This window comes from Vigna unguiculata, chromosome 6 (genome assembly GCF_037176805.1).
Source record: "Vigna unguiculata cultivar grain cowpea cultivar isolate G323 ecotype 2 chromosome 6, ASM3717680v1, whole genome shotgun sequence".
In the NCBI taxonomy this organism is placed as follows: domain Eukaryota; kingdom Viridiplantae; phylum Streptophyta; class Magnoliopsida; order Fabales; family Fabaceae; genus Vigna; species Vigna unguiculata.
The window spans coordinates 27,502,946-27,520,045 of NC_140797.1; the positions used below are offsets into that span (position 1 = coordinate 27,502,946).

The window sequence follows — 17,100 nt, forward strand, 5'->3', positions numbered from 1 at the left end:
TAATTATACATTTATTCCAATGCATACTTCCATTTCACTCTAATAGATTAGAAGATAGAACATTTATTTAAAATTCACACGCCATATTTTATTTTCACTATTCATTGTGGCCAAAGTTCTTTTGAAATAAATAATAGATAATATCTAGACATTAATAGGGGTGGGCATGGATTGGATTTCTAATGATCCAATCCACATCCATTTTAGATCCAAATAATTGGATTAGATTTTTGACACAAATCCATTTTTTTAGCAAAAGTAGTTTGAATTTTTTTAAATTCCAGATCCAAATATTTGGATCAAGATTTAAATCCAATCCAAATATCTGGATTAAGTTTAAAATCAAGAATCCATATTTTATAAAGGAAATTTAAATTGAATTTTTTAAAACTTGTGTCATTAAGGCCATAGAGGTGTCAATTTGGCCCGACGACCCGAACGAGCACGACCCAAACGGGCACGACAATCCGGACGACCCAGACGGGCCCAACGACCCGAACAGGCTCGACGACCCGAACGGGCCCGACGACCCGGACGAGCCCGACGACCTACACGGGCCTTACGACCTGGACAGACCCGACGACAAGAACGGGCCCGACGACATTAATGGGACGTTGGGACTGTCTGGGTCATACGATCCGTCTAGGACGTCGAGCTCTTCCGGGTCGTAGGGCCCGTCTGGGTCGTCGGGCCCGTTCTTGTCATCGTGCCATCCGAGTTGTAAGGCCAGTGTAGGTCATCAGGACCTTCCGGGTCGTCCTACTCGTCTAGGTCGTCGGGCTCGTTTGGGTTGTCAGGCCCGTCTGGGTCGTCCGAGTTGTCAGGTCTGTCCGGATCTTTGGGCCATCTGGGTCGTCTAACCCATTCTTGTCGTCGTGCCCATCTGGGTCGTAAGGCTCCTCTGGGTCATCGGGCCTGTCCGGGATGTCAGGCATGTCTGTGTCATCGGGCCCGTTTGGGTCGTCTGAGTCGTCAGGTTCGTCTAGATCATCGGGCCCATCCGGGTTATCGGGCCCGTCCGGGTCATTGGGGCCGCCAGGGCCGTTCAGGTCATTGGGCACGCCGGGCCTGTTCAAGTTATCGAACCCGCCTAGCCTGTTCGGTTCTTCGGGCCCGTCTGACCCATTCGAGTCATCAACTCGTTTGGTTTGTCGGGCCCGCCTAGTTCGTTCATATCTTTAGGCCCGCCCAACCTCTTATGGTCGTCGAGCCTGCCCGACTCGTATAGGTCGTCGAGCAAGGCCCGTCCGAGTATGAATTTAGCCTAGTGCATCTCAACCTTTAGTCTAACCCAACTAAAAATTTAAATTGAAAATTTGGACTGAATTTTTTGGATTATCCATATTTAAAAATCTTGATTTATAAAATGGATATTCAATCCATAAAATATATAAAATGTAGATTAGATTGAAATCCATATCCATTAAATGAATTTTAAATGGATTGAATTTTTAATAAAATGGATTATAAATGGATTGGATTGGAGCAAAAGTGGATTGGATCAAGAAAATTAGATTTTTTGCCCACCCCTAGACATTATAATGTAAATTAAAGTGCATAGTAATGTTACTTGCTTTTGCTTTTGTAGAAAATGTTGAGCTACAATGAGAGAGTTGCGAAATCGCAAACTTCACTAACACAAATTATGATGTAGGATCTACCATTTTAGAAGATCTTCGCAAACTTCACTAACACAAATTATGATGTAGGATCTACCATTTTAGAAGATCTTAAGGCAGTATACCTTAAGAGTGCAATGAAAGTGACTACCCTAGTCCATGTAAGTATGTTGGACCTACGTACACACTTCTTTTTTTATATCTCTTGATTTTCATTACTTAATATACCTTAAACAATGTGGGACTTTACACACTTGTATACTTTCCACATGTACCAACTTGACCATTTTCTTATACATATGTTACTTTGCACGAGTATAAAGCTCCTTCCATTTTTATAAAGAATTACAATTACAACCAAAATACATCAAGAAATTGTTATTGCCTAAAAAATAATGAATGCTAAGTTAGTGAGAAATAACAAGTGAATACTACATTATTCATAAGATGTAGGAGGAAACAAGGTTATATAATTACACACTTGTATACTCTCCACCTATACTAAGTTGACCATTTTCTTATACATATGTTACTTTGCACAAGTACAAAGCTCCTTTGATTTTTATAAATAATTACAATTACACCAAAATACATCAAGAAATTGTTATTGCCAAAAAAATAATGAATGCTGAGTTGGTGAGAAATAACAAGTGAATACTACATTATTCATAAGATGTAGGAGATAACAAGGTATTTTGATGCTTGCATGGTTTCACATATTTTTGAAAATCATAGGTTTTTGAGAGGCTAAAACCAAGGTACTAGTAGTGACTAGTTTCATAGACGTAAAGTTCTTGTGACAAGAATTGTGGTATCTTCAAAACTTTTACTTACTTTCTACTTGTAGAAAAATGAATCTAGATCCTCTAAAATGATCCATTCAACTTAGAGAGTAAAATCAATAATGTTAATAGTTGATACTACATTCATATTCATATACATAAATTTCTCATTAGTGATTAAAATGGCTTATATCATTTTACTAACTTTAGATGAATTAGATCCTAGGAAAATATTTTGATACACTAAAACTAATGTAGTAATAAGTGGAATTCATTCTCATGCTAGTCCTGTGGGTTGTCTCCAATGTGTTGTATACATTATTATTTTTGTTGGATTTGTCAAATGCATGCATTATCCTTATTCATGAAAAACTCTGCCAAGGATAAATATTCTTAACAAAGATAAGGGAAAAAAATACATTTTCTTTTACATTAATTATTTCACATCAATTTATTTTAGACTGATGTTAGTTTTGCGCATTTTGAAAATCATGTCAAAAAAAATGGAATTTTTTGGAAAATCATTTCGTACTCATGGAACTTCAGTGAGGTGTAAAAACTAATTAATAAGAAGGTATATAACAAAGGTGTTGTTTGTCCATATAAGGTAATCAAGGGTGAAGGAATAAATAATCTGAAAAGTAAAACATGACAACTGTGGGATTTGAACCCACGCCCTTTCGAACTAGAGCCTAAATCTAGCGCCTTAGACCACTCGGCCAAACTGTCCTTTGATATTGACAATTGGGCTTGTAAATTTATATTTTATTTACTTTTAAACATAACAAAATAATTTGCACTTACTTTATTAAGGAAGAAAATAAAGAGATTATGAATAAATTAGATCACATGATATTAAATGGGACAGGTTTGTCGCAATGGTGCAATTTAATTGAGATATTATCCAAATTGGCAAGTTTTGAAAAAAATTATGTACATGACTGAGTCCTACTTGCGTGGCATGACTTATGACTCCTCAAATTGAAGTTGTGTTTAGTCAAACATAACTCCCGTGTGTTGTCATCGTGTTCACAACAAGACACTGAGAAATACATCTTTTGGAAACAAGAATGGAGTTGTCACCATAATTTATCAAGAAAGACTATGAAAAAACTACATAAAAAGTGGTATCCGACAATAGATATAGGTTTGTTCTAAGATGGTCCCTTTTAATTAAACTTGCAAAATTAATTTAGTTGTTAAAATATTTTTTTCTCCAACAATCAAACAAATAATTTTTATATTTTTATATTGATGTGGATCTGACAAGGATTGAATTTGCTCCAACTTAGTCTTGTTCACAATAAGAAATAAGAGTTATATAGTTCTTTATTAAAAAAGAATTATTTTATGGTTAACGAACAAAAAAACTCAATTTTACCGAAACTATGTAGACTAGAAAAATACACACTCACCAGAATACAGAAAACAATGTTTTAGCATATTAAAATGAACATGTTTCAATACAACCAAGTCTCTAGAATACACAACAAAAATTTTGATCATCCCACCATCAAATTAATTGACCATAAACTTCCCATATTCAAAAGTTCCAATTCTATGTGCTTATTCATTAAAATTGATACAACCTTTATAGTTCAAATAATAATGAGAAAAAAAATACATTGCACCTGTAATCCTCTTAACATTCGACTCACTTACCTTATATTCACTTAATGAGCATTCTCCTATTAATCAAAATTATACTCACCACTTAATATTAACAATTCAACATGTAATTGTTTAACCGAAACAACAAAAATATAATTTTTCCATAGAGAATAGTAACCCGAAACCACTTCTTATACCCTTATAACATCATTCCATTGATCATATATAAAAAACATCAACAATTAACATATAGTCACAATTTAGTACCTAAAAATATATTTCCATTGGATATTCCACTCACAATTATTAACTCCAAACCCAAACTAACAATTAATCCAAAAACTCAAAATTTAATCTTGCATTATAATTTCCTGTATTTATCATGAATAAAAAAATTGCAAAATCCATAGAACCAACGTCACAACCATTGAGCGTCCCTTGAGAATCGTTATCCAATAATACAACTCATCATTCACTAAAATTCCATTTCACAATCGCATTATCATTATTTTCCCAAAACCCAACAGTGCAAAACCACATAACCAAATTTCCTTCCATTACACCCAACAATAGTCCCCAAAAAACGTGTTCATCCATAAGAGCAACAATAAAAAACATACATTGCATCCACTCTAACATCCCAGTCAGATATACTAATTTAAATACTTAAAGTAGGAAATAAGTATAAAATTGCATTTATGATAATTCATTTTCCCAAAACACGGGAAATTTTAAAACATTTATTATACCGCAATAAACCAAAATCCACAAACTATAATTGTTAATTACAAATTCTGAGTCTGGTAAGATAAAGGTTTACAAAATGTTTAAAATCCATAAAACAAGAAAACATCATAAAGGCTTTTCCCCAAGCTAGCCCTTCTCTGAATCTATGTTTCACTAGCAACACCTGTAACATCATCTGCTCCCATGTAACACATTACACGATCATCACCAAACACAAGCAGACAGGGTGAACTTAATAGAATAAAAGTACACTACACAATATAATAAATAATCATTCACTATTCCAAATACATCTAATACTCCTAAGTCTCACCACATAATACACCATTCCCTCATAACCAACCAGTTTCCTTTCCTACGCCCCATCACCTCTTGGAAGAGAATTTCTCCCCTTGCGCACCAACGTGTCGTGGAAAAACAAGCAACAACCCTTACCTGTTCACCAAAACCCGGTAAGAGCATTACTTTCCTTTAGGACTTACAAGCAACCGCCCTTGTCTGCTCACCAAAACCCGGCAAGAGCACAACCCTTACCTATTCACACCAAAACCGGTAAGAGCGTTGCTTTTCCTAAGACTCACAAGCCACAATCCTTAATTCTCGACTTCAAAAACTTCCCCTAGACGCATCTTGATTCTATACCCTTTGAAGATTACATTTATCGATCTTTGCTGCCACGAGTGTCTACTCGCCCCTCCGACTACAAATCACCGCCTAATAGTCCACACGTGGGAATAAATTTGCCATGACCATGATACGCGACACGAAACGCAATCTGTATTTGTCCCATGACTACCAACTTGCAGCTAACATTGAGGAGGACCATCTTCTGGAACCCATCCGTACGAGCCACGACCTTGCACACTCCATTGGACTTCCAAAACCACCAAGCTACAACCTCAAGTGGCCATGTGTTACCCCAATACAAGGTGCACTAGTAACTGGGACCCCAACAAAGCATCACATCAAGACCTCCATCTAAAGATGCGTAGAATCCTCCTCGTGATCCAACTCTCCAACCAAAACCGCCTAGCGCATCACTCGCGTCGCTAGGCGAAAATTGGTCCTAGACCGCTTGGCGTTGTGTTTCTTCAGAAGCTTAGCTGCACCAACAATTTCTTAGCAGCTTACCCTGTGCCGCCAGGTGCCACACTAATAACGTCAATGCTACTAGTTCTTGGCACTCCATAACAGGTTCTAATGAACCTACTCACCTCACACGCAATCTAGAATAGCAATAACATGTTGATACATATACCAAAACTCCATGCACATTCCACAAGTCATAAGAATCAAGCACATATATTTTTGCACAAGGATTCATACATTTATATCCTGCTAATACTTGGTTTAATACGAACCATTCATGTTGTAAGGAACTAAAAATCTGAACCCAATATGCACCCAACTGATAACGCAGTCGTTGAGTGATCAAATTAATACTACTTATCTATAACAACATCAGTATTATTAAGAAAGTAGTCAACAAAATATAAAGGGTAAAGTAACCCTAAGTTGTCTCCCAATGAACACGAAATTAATTTTTAACAAATATGTTCTTATAAAACTATACAAAAGAGTTAGTCAAATAAAATAATAAAAATATGAGAGATAAAGATAAAAAGATAAAATAAGATAAAAATAATAGTAAAGAAAAATAAGTCGATTCCACTTCTTTTTCAAAATAGAATTCATCATTGGTTTCCTAAAGATTATTATTATTGATTTCTTGTTGAAAACTTCAAATTAATCAATGTAACTTCTCAATTAATTTGTTGGCGTCCTTACTTTCAACCAAAGTAACTTCTCAATCAAAAGCAAGAACTTTGTAGATTAATCTTAGTAAATTTAACCAAAGTAACTTCCCAATTAAATATTACTAATCCTAATCATGTCCATTCTTTTACCTCTTATATCTAGTAAAATGCTAATTAACCAAAGTAACTTCTTGATTAATTTTAACACTGTGCTAACTTGCTACAATAGAAAAATCATTACTTTTACTAAATTAAGAACCAAAAGACATAGATGAAAATAAATCTCAACAAGAATCAAAAGAACAAACAAATTAATTGATCTAACCTCAAAATCCAATTAAGAAATTACAATGGAATCAACCCAAGAAGTTTAGCCTTCCATGGAATGCAAAAGTAAAATAAAAATAGAAGAAGAATAGAGAGAAAAAAATAGAAAGGAAACGAAATTAGGCCCCCCCTAAGGGTTCCTAAACTCCGAAGTCCAGAGCTTTTTTTCTCTGCTTCCCCCTTGGTCTCTTTATATAGGACTTGGACTGAGCTATTCTGTTGCTAAAATCTCTCAAATATCTTTTTAAATAAAGATAAAGATAAATATTCAAAGATATTTGGAGAGATATAGATTATTTGACAAATATAGTTGGTTGATAATATCAATATATAATATAATTAAATAAATTAATTGCTTAAATATATATGATAAATTATCACCAACTAATATTTGTATTAATTTTCCAAGTTAGCCATTTTGAGATTTGATAGTTCAAATTTGCTGAGACATCCAAAAATATCAACATTTGCAGTTAAACCCCTCTTATTTGATGAACTTTGACCAGAATTTGTCCATAGTTGACTGTTTGACCAGATTTGACTCTTTGACTGTCCATTGAGAAGCTGACACGTGGCATTCCTCTCTTTCCCTCAAATGAAGCTTTCTCTCTCCTCTCTTAGGGTTTCTACTGCAACATGAATTATTGCTGTTGTTGTTCATGCATGGAGGCACTGGAGGAACGATGCAGAAATGCTGGTGCAGATGCGTGAAGCTTGGTTCACGTTTTCCATATCTAATTTGGACTGCACAAATTGTTGCAGCAAGATTTCCCTGTGTCAATCTCGTCTCCGCGTCCTGGTATAGGCGCTCGTGCCGGTTTCACGTTTTTTGCTCTGACGAAGGTATGCATGGTGGCGATGGTAGAGTAGAGAGTAGTGTTGCTTGTTGTTGCAGATTCGATGGTGGCCGGCTCACGGACTGTTGAAATTTCTGCAGAGGCAATTTTGTGAGTTGTGGTTACTGCTGAAGGTTCATCAATGGAGGTCGACGGCGGTTATATTGGTGGTTGTTTCTTAAATTGGATCTGCGTTTTGGAGTGTTGAACTGGTGTTTCACGAAACTGCATCCATGGTTGTTGCAATGGAAAAGATAATGCATCCGCTGCTGCAATTGCTGTTCTTGCGACCTACCTGGTGTGTCGTGAACGCGGAGGGGGAGGTTCGAAATACAGATGCGTGGAGGTGTTGCTGCAACAATGGTGATTGTTGGTCCGTAAGGTTGCAAGAATGGTGTGGAGATGCTGTGCTTTCCGTGCAGGTGGTGTTTATGGTGGCCAACGGTGTGCGTCACACTGGCTCGCATTGGCTTCGACAAAAAATGGGAAGATGTTTCTTGGCCAATCTGATGCATGTTGTTTCGCATTCGGATGCAGGCGTGGTATGATGTTTGGTTCACATTTTCAGATCTATTGTGGTTTGTTTATGATGGAAGTCTCATGGTGGTGATAGTGCTTCCAAAGTGACCAACGTCGGTAATGGTTGATGACATTGAGTGCAGTGGCAGCAAAACACATGGTGAAGGTGGAGGCTAGGGTTTATGGTTGTGTGGAGAAGAGAGGGTGATGAAGTGGCATTCTCTGATTGATCAATTTAGTGAGTGGAGTATCATGACACGTGTCATCATGTTGTTGGACAGATTTGAAAGGTGAGGATTGCCACATGGCATGATCTGGTTGAATGGAGTTTGAATGGAGTTTAAGATGACTTTGGGTTACTTTACCCTTTTTATTTTGTTGACTACTTTCTTAACAATACTAAAGTTGTTATAGATAAGTAGTATTAATTTGATCGCTTGATGACTATGTTATCAATTGGGTTCATATTGGGTTTAGATTTTTAGTTCCTTACAACATGAATGATTCGTATTAAACCAAGTATTGGTAGGATATAAATGCATGAGTCCTTATGTAAAAATATATCTGCTTGATTCTTGTGACTTGTGGAATGTGCGTTGAGTTTTGGTATATGTATCAACATGTTGTTGGTGTTCTGGATTGCGTGTGAGGTGAGTAGGTTCATCAGAACCTGTTCTAGAGTGCCAAGAACCAGTAGCATTGACGATATTGGTGTGGCACCTGGCGGCACAGGGTAAGCCGCTAGGCGATAGTGGGCGCATGTAAGGTTTGGGAGAAACACAACACTGGGCGGTCTAGGACCAATTTTTGCCTAGCGACGCGAGTGATGCACCAAATGGTTTTGGGTGGAGAGTTGGATCGTGAGGAGGATTCTACACAGCTTTAGATGGAGGTCATAATACGATGCTTTGTTGGGGGCCCAGTTACGAGTGCAACTTGTATTGGAGTAACACGTGGCCACTCGAGGTTGTAGCCTGGTAGTTTTAGAAGTCCAATGGAGTGTGCGAGATTATAGCTCGTAAGGATGGGTTCCAGAAGATTGCCCTCCTCAGTGTTAGCTGACGAGTTGGTAGTCATGGGAAAAATACAGATTGTGGTTAGTATTGGGGAACTCCACTTTGTGTCGCGAATCGTGGTCGTGGCAAATTTATTCCTCCGTGTGGACTATTAGGTGGTTGTTTTTAGTTGGAGGGGTGAGTAGACACTCGTGGCAGCAAAGATCGATCAATATAATCATCAAAGGGTGTAGAATCAAGATGCATCTAGGAGAAGTTTTTGAAGTCAAGGATTAAGGATTGTGGCTTGTGAGTCTTAGGAAAAGCAAAGCTCTTACTGGGTTTTAGTGTGAACAGGTAAGGGTTGTGCTATTGCTCGGTTTTTATGTGAACATGTAAGGGTTGTGCTCTTGTCGGGGTTTTGGTGAGCAGGCAAAGGTGGTTGCTTGTAAGTCCTAAGTAAAGTAATGCTTTTACCGAGTTTTAGTGAACATGTAAGGGTTGTTGTTTGTTTTTCCACGAGGCGTTGGTGCGTAAGGAGAGAAATTCTCTTCTAAGAGGTGTTGGGGCGTAGGAAAGGAAACTGGTTGGTTTTGAGGGAATGATGTATTATGTGGTGAGACTTGAGAGTATTAGATGTATTTGGAATAGTGAATGATTATTTATTATATTGTGTAGTGTACTTTTGTTCTGTTAAGCTCATCCTATTTGCTTGTGTTTGACGATGATCGTGTAATGTGTTACACGGGACCAGATGATGTTGCTGGTGTTGCTGGTGAAGCATAGATTCAGAGAGGGGCTAGCTTAGGGAAAAGCCTTTATGATGTTTTCTTGTTTTATGGATTTTAAACTTTTGTAAACCTTTAGCTTACCAGACTCAGAATTTGTAATCAACAATTATAGTTTGTGGATTTTGGTTTATTGCGGTATAATAAATGTTTTAAACTTTCCTGCGTTTTGGGAAAATGAATTATCGTAAATGTGATTTTATACTTATTTCCTATTTTAATTAGTTAAATTAGTATATCCGACTGAGATGTTACAGTGGATGCAATGTATATCCGACCAAGATGTTACAGTGGATGCAATGTATCTTTTCTATTGTTGCTCTTATTGGATGATCAAAATGTTGATATTCTAAAGTGGTGGTGATGAACACGTTTTTTGGGGACTATTGTTAGGTGTAATGGAAGGAAATTTTGTTACGTGGTTTTGCATTGTTGGGTTTTGGGAAAAATAATGATAATGGGATTGTGAAATGGAATTTTAGTGAATGATGAGTTGTATTATTGGATAACAATTCTCAAGGGATGCTCAATGGTTGTGACATTGGTTCTATGGATTTTTCAATTTTTCTATTCATGATAAATACAAGAAATTATAATGCAAGATTAAATTTTGAGTTTTTGGATTAATGGTCAGTTTGGGTTTGGAGTTAATAATTGTGAGTGGAATATCTAATGGAAATATATTTTTAGGTACTAAATTGTGACTATATGTTAATTGTTGATGTTTTTTTATATGATCAATGAGATGATGTTATAAGGGTATAAGAAGTGGTTTCGGGTTGCTTTTCGGGTTGTTTTTTTTATATAGTTTTGTTGTTTAGGTTAAATAATTACGTGCTAAACTGTTAATATTAAGTGCTGAGTATAATTTTGATTTAATAGGAGAATGCTCATTAAGTGAATATGAGGTAAGTGATTCTAATGTTAAGAGGATTACATGTGCAGTGTATTTTTTTTTCTCATTATTATTTGAACTTTGAAGGCTGTATCAATTTTAATGAATAAGCACATAGAATTAAAACTTTTGAATATGGGAATGATTCTATGCTCAATTAATTTGATGGTGGGATGATCAAATTTTTTGTTGTGTATTCTAGAGACTTGGTTGTATTGAAACATGTTCATTTTAATATGCCAAAATGTTGTTTTCCATATTCTGGCAAGTGTGTATTTTTCTAGTCTGCACAATTTTGGTAAAATTGAGTTTTTCGGTTCGTTAACCATTTGATTGAGCTAAAATTGCGACATTTGATTTTTAACATGTTGTTCTTTCGTTTGACCATTGTGATAGTGGATAAATATAAGAGAATGACATACTAGATTAATATTACTTGGTGGTATTATGATTTGATTGATATTACTTGGTGGTAATATGACTTGGTTAAATTTATGTAAAACGTTTGTGATCATGAGGTGAGTTACATTGTATTGTTGTGTTTGTGCGATGATCGTATAATGTGAGTGTTATACGGGAGCAAATGTTGTCATAGATGTTGGTGCAGATGCATAGGTGTGAGGAGACGTGCTCAGGAGAACTTTGGGAGTTTTTGAAAGCTTTTGAAAAAAAATGGATTTCTTTTATGTTGAATTTTCCTTTTATTTTTGTGGTTTAAAAGAATTGTAACAGTAACCTTTATAGATGTTTTTGGTATTTGTGAGGTTTTATTTGAATGAACTTGGACAAGTATTTTCGTTGGTTTGAAAGGAGAAAAAAATTTACACGTGACAACTCGAAAAGGGTATTACAATGCGAATTATAAAAAAAATATTAAAATTTCAAAAAGTAGAAAAGACTTCAAATTTTAAAAATATCAACAACCACAAAATAGTTGTTTTTTAATAAAGAACTACATAACTCTTATTTCTTAATGTGAACAAGACTAAGTTGGAGCAAATTCAATCCTTGTCAGATCCACGTAAATTTTTTTTTAATAAAATGTATAAAAATTGTTTGTTTGATTTTTGGAAAAAACATATTTTAACAACTAAATTAATTTTGCAAGTTTAATTAAAAGGGACCATCTTAGAACAAACCTAAATCTATTGTTGTGACATCAGTCTAAAATAAAATAAATTGATGTGAAATAAGTGGTTAGAAAAGAAAAAGAAAATGCGGTTTTTTCCCTTACCCTTGTTAAGAATATTTATCCATGGCAGAGTACAAAGCATCAAAATACCTTGTTTCCTCCTACATCTTATGAATAATGTAGTATTCACTTGTTATTTCTCACCAACTCAACATTCATTATTTTTTTAGCAATAACAATTTCTTGATGTATTTTGGTGTAATTGTAATTATTTATAAAAATCAAAGGAGCTTTGTACTCGTGCAAAGTAACATATGTATAAGAAAATGGTCAACTTAGTACAGGTGGAGAGTATACAAGTGTGTAATTCTATAACCTTGTGTCCTCCTACATCTTATGAATAACGTAGTATTCACTTGTTATTTCTCACCAACTCAGCATTCATTACTTTTTTGGCAATAACAATTTCTTGATGTATTTTGGTTGTAATTGTAATTCTTTATAAAAATCGAAGGAGCTTTATACTCGTGCAAAGTAACATATGTATATGAAAATGGTTAAGTTGGTACAAGTGGAGAGTATATAAGTGTGTAAAATCCCACATTATATTATCTACAATAGATATATTATTCTCTTATTGTTTATTTAGCCTTTTGCTCTTGTGTCTATATGTTATACTCGGTACATGTTCTCTTTGGTTTGATTGGTGAAATACCAAAAATTTTATATAGGACACTTATAAGTTTTGCAACAAAATGTCAAATCATGAGTTGAAATCCACAAGTTATGAAGATTTAAAAGTTTTATATTTATGTGTTTTCATTATTTAGCTTTTAGCTTTGAAATAGTTCTTATTCTTCAAAATTAGTCTAGTTTATACATAATGATTGCATTTAATGTGGAAAAAATGTTTTCTTTATCTCATGTAGCACATGAAAATCTTTTTTTTAATCAAATTTGAAATTGTTATTATGAATTTAATTAAAAAATTAACCTTCAAAAGTAGGAAAAAGAAGAAAGACATGCACTTTGTTTGTTGTCTATGTTGGTTTCAAATTCTCATTTCATAGAGTGCCATGTTAAGTAACTAATTCTTTTACAACAAATTTAGTAATTTCTCTTTGAAATATTTAAGTTTGTAATCACACGATAAGATTGCACTTTGTAGCTGATGTATCATAAATGAAGAATCATTTAATCATTCTATGGTACAAGTGCAAGGTTAATTTTCTCTATATTTTGTTGTTACAAGTTGGTATTTTCAAATAGTTTATTATCCTGACCAGGAAGTAAGGTATGTTAAATGTATTTGGTGGCAGAGGTGATTAAGTTAATAATGAGAGGTTTGTTTTCAAAGATATTTGAGTCCCACATCACCGAAAGAGTAGTAAGAAGTGTGGAGCTTGTGGTACAAAAGAAAAGTGTGAATGGTTATGCGACATACTTACCTGGACGGGATCAATGGGTGATCAAGAAGGCCCATGGTCTAGGATAGTGACTTCCATTGCACTTGGGAAGGGTGCTATTCTAAGGTATGTCCAAGTGGCAGAACCTACATCATAATTTGTGGCAGAGGGGGTCTGCGTTCGCGCGACCCCAACATTTCGTTCATAAGTTTTGTTTTGTTTGTGAAATTTAGGTTTATTCAGGTTTATCTATAATCTTAAGTGTTGTGTTGTTTGTGTAGTTCACGTTTTCCCACGGTCTTTAAGTTCTTCTCTGTTTTAGCATAAATCTATGTTTGTGTTGGTTCAGTATAAATCTTCGTTTGTGTTGGTTCAACCTGTGTATGTTGTTTCCTATTTTGTTTTTGGTTGCTTATATGCTCTTTTAAGTGGGATTCTTATGTTTATGTAGTCACCAATTATGTCATTTAATAGTACCTATCTGATTATCCAATTTAACTCTTCATATTAAAGGTTGAAGGTTAATTTATTATAGTATTCTCATTGAGTTATTATTTTTTATTTTTTTATAGTTTCTATATTTTATTATGTAAATTTTGTTCAATTATTAAAATCCAAAAACATTAAACCTTACAATCAGAATGGATATTAAGAAGTAGTGCAAAATCTTTCTACAACGAAAAATATTTATGCCAGACAAGTATTTTAGGGAGAAGCTATTCTAGTTTATGTTTCGATATCTAAACCGTTGAGGCCACTCTAGTTTATGTTTTGTTTTGGGACAACACGTAAGTACTCAAATTGATACTAGAAAAATGAAAATATATAAGATTAATAGTAATACACATTAAAAGAACTAATGTTTTGCTTAATGGTTACTTTCTTATAACTGGTTTACTTTTAATGCTCAAACATTTTATAAAAAACTCATTTTACTTTCGATTGCAAAAAATGAAAAAAGAAATTTTACTTTTGAATTGATTTTGTTTAATAGTTTAATGGTCACCAAAGTGTACAATTGCACAGGCATATGAATGTACCACAAGTAATATAATTTTCTTTCCACACTATTCTTCAACGTATGTATTGTTTCCTTTTGGTTACAAGTACGCAATGATTCTGTCTAATTCTGAGTTAAGAACCAGAATGTATGTATCCTTCTTTGGTTCAAGGAAAATATAATAGAATTTATGGTACATGCTCACAATTTTCAGGTTGAAGGCAATGCCTCTGTTTCTTTTGGTACAATGACAACCAAGCGGATTGATGAATTAAATGCTACAACCCATCGAAACTCCTCATCCAAGTGGCATAACAAATGTCTTTGCCTCCATCAAAATTCCTCTTAATTTGAAGTTGAAAATGCATAGTAGAGAGAGGAGTGTGAGTATTACTTAATCCTCAATGCATCACCTGTGAGGAGGAGCTCTATAAAAAGCTGCTATGGATGTGGGGAAAAACATTTGTCTTATTCCTTCAGCCTTGATGATTGGAAATATTATGCCAAACGCACACTGAAAGATATATCACTGTTAACATACAGTACTAAGATAATGATTATGGACACTGCAGAAGAAACCCCCATTCTGTAAATATGGAATAAACTTTATCAATTTCAGATAGGAAAGCATCCTGAAGCTCAGGTGGAATCTGTAAATTACACTAGATACAAAGAAGATAAAGTAGGAATAAACTTTTTTGCTTCTTTGAAACAAGTAAAATTGGCTACTTGTATACTACAAGTAATGATTGATAAATCACAGCTGGACTACACACATGTCAAGCACATGCAGTATCATAACAGATACCTGGGAAGCAACTGTAGTCTTCAGATAATTGGCCATTCCGCTCCAAATAAGAGGGACTTTTGGACTTGGTATATCAACTAAGCAGCGAACCTCAGTGCTGCTGATACGATAAAATAAGATAGGGGAAGGATCAACTTGAATAACATGCCCATGGGAGTTGACAATTCTCCAGAACTAAACCCACGAAAGAGGAGGGTACTTCAACCTGGCAAGTGGCTAATAACATATTAGGGGAGCCAAAACTTGTGCAAAACTGATGAATCAAATCCTCCAGATTTCATAACATCTACAAACTGTGTCTGAATTGATCATAAGCACGATATATGGTGTCACTAAAAGGAAAGTATTGTCACTCAACTATTTAGAAGACATTTTAACCTTGGGGTGGCAAAGAGACCGACGCAGATTTGAGAAACAACCATCGCAAATAACTGTGAGGGGAGCATATGCTTTAAGTTGTTCACCACCTTTAGTTCTGTACAGGGCCCCTACAACAGTTTTGTTATCCTGTTCAAGAAGAGATGTCACAGTGCCCTGCTCCATTCGTACACTGAACAGTAAACAAACCAGACAATATTATCAGGCAAAAAAGAACACTGCAAACAATAATTTCAATTAAAAATTAGTAATTTTTTAGGCTTATTTTCTTGCCTTGTAAATAATTTTAATAATTAAATTAACAATCAAAATATATTAAGGACTACAATTGCAGAGCAACAACCTTTTCTCTCATCATCTGTATAAAACGTCCATCATGGAAGCTCCTGCCAACCACTTCAGCATGAAACTTCTCCAAAGGATAAGGCAGCTTAGTTTTTTTCCCATCCATGAAAAGAACATATCCTAGCACCCTTTGTGCATCAATTTGATCAACACTGTCTGACAAAGGATATGCACAGCACGTGGAAATATGAGAATCGTATCTCAACAAGCTTAAATCCAAAACCTCTAAGCATGGCAACCTCACCATTCAATCCAAAAACGAAACTTTTCCCGTTATTCTCTCATCACACTATCATGCATACTTCCAACCAATCTATATTTGTAACACATTAATGCTAAAGCTACTTAGAAGTTTTAAACAAGTCAATAAACTTTCAAAGTTCGTAATTAAATTTCTAAAGTTATAATCCTTTTAGTTAGAATTTTACTAGTATTCCATAAATAAATGCACTTCACCACAAAATTCAACTATTTAGCAAATCACTCGGCAATATCGTTTATTCATTGAGTTAAAACTTTTTAGATAAATAATGATAAAAAGTAAAAACTGAAATAAATTAAATTGAATTTTTATATAAATTAGTTACCATAATCTTTGTCTATCAACTCCTTCAAATATAATTTTTAACCTATGCATGGTGAGCATTTGGTGACATGTTCAAGTCTTGAAGTTTGTTTAGAACCATCCTCTCAAACTGGGAATATACAGGTCTAGTATTCTTAGGAGGTTGATAGATCTCAATGGCCATGGATTGTGGATCAGAGACATCATCTTCTCCTAGGTTTGCTCCACCAGTTTCAGCCTCATGATCATTAGCTCCAACTTCAATGTTTGCAGCTTCTTCTCCTTCAACCAGCCATGTGTTACATATTTTTGTGAAACCCATCTTGTGCATATTGATTGTGGAAACATGATTCAACAGGCCATGGACTCCTCAATCTTTCCTTCCACATCAACACCAAAATGCTCAATGAACTTGGAGATGAGAACCACATATGGTAGCTTGAAATCAGTGAGTCTCTTTGCTTTAAACATGTGACCATAGATGGTGTATATCCAATCAACCACCACACCATTTTGGATGCAATACATCACCACCAAGTCACCTTCATTCAAGGTTGAATGATTGCTCCCCCTAGGCATGATAATTTTAG

General features: G+C 35.0%; 1 long non-coding RNA gene and 2 other non-coding genes across 4 annotated transcripts; 1 reads left to right on the top strand and 2 right to left on the bottom strand.

The window, feature by feature from the left end:
- Positions 1 to 3,050: 3,050 nt before the first annotated feature.
- On the bottom strand, positions 3,051 to 3,130 carry TRNAL-UAG (transfer RNA leucine (anticodon UAG)). Its single transcript has one exon. It is a non-coding gene; the product is annotated as a tRNA-Leu (tRNA).
- Positions 3,131 to 13,448: 10,318 nt separating this feature from the next.
- On the top strand, positions 13,449 to 13,608 carry LOC114189349 (U1 spliceosomal RNA). The gene has a single exon (XR_003605652.2). It is a non-coding gene; the product is annotated as a U1 spliceosomal RNA (small nuclear RNA).
- Positions 13,609 to 14,468: 860 nt separating this feature from the next.
- LOC114187679 (uncharacterized) lies at positions 14,469 to 16,136 on the bottom strand. Of its 2 annotated transcripts, XR_014995462.1 has the most exons (4): positions 15,944 to 16,136; positions 15,581 to 15,772; positions 15,223 to 15,427; positions 14,469 to 14,928 (listed from the first exon to the last, which is right to left on the bottom strand). It is a non-coding gene; the product is annotated as an uncharacterized LOC114187679 (long non-coding RNA). The 2 variants fall into 2 exon arrangements; XR_003605318.2 differs by having other exon boundaries at positions 15,223 to 15,772.
- Positions 16,137 to 17,100: the final 964 nt, after the last annotated feature.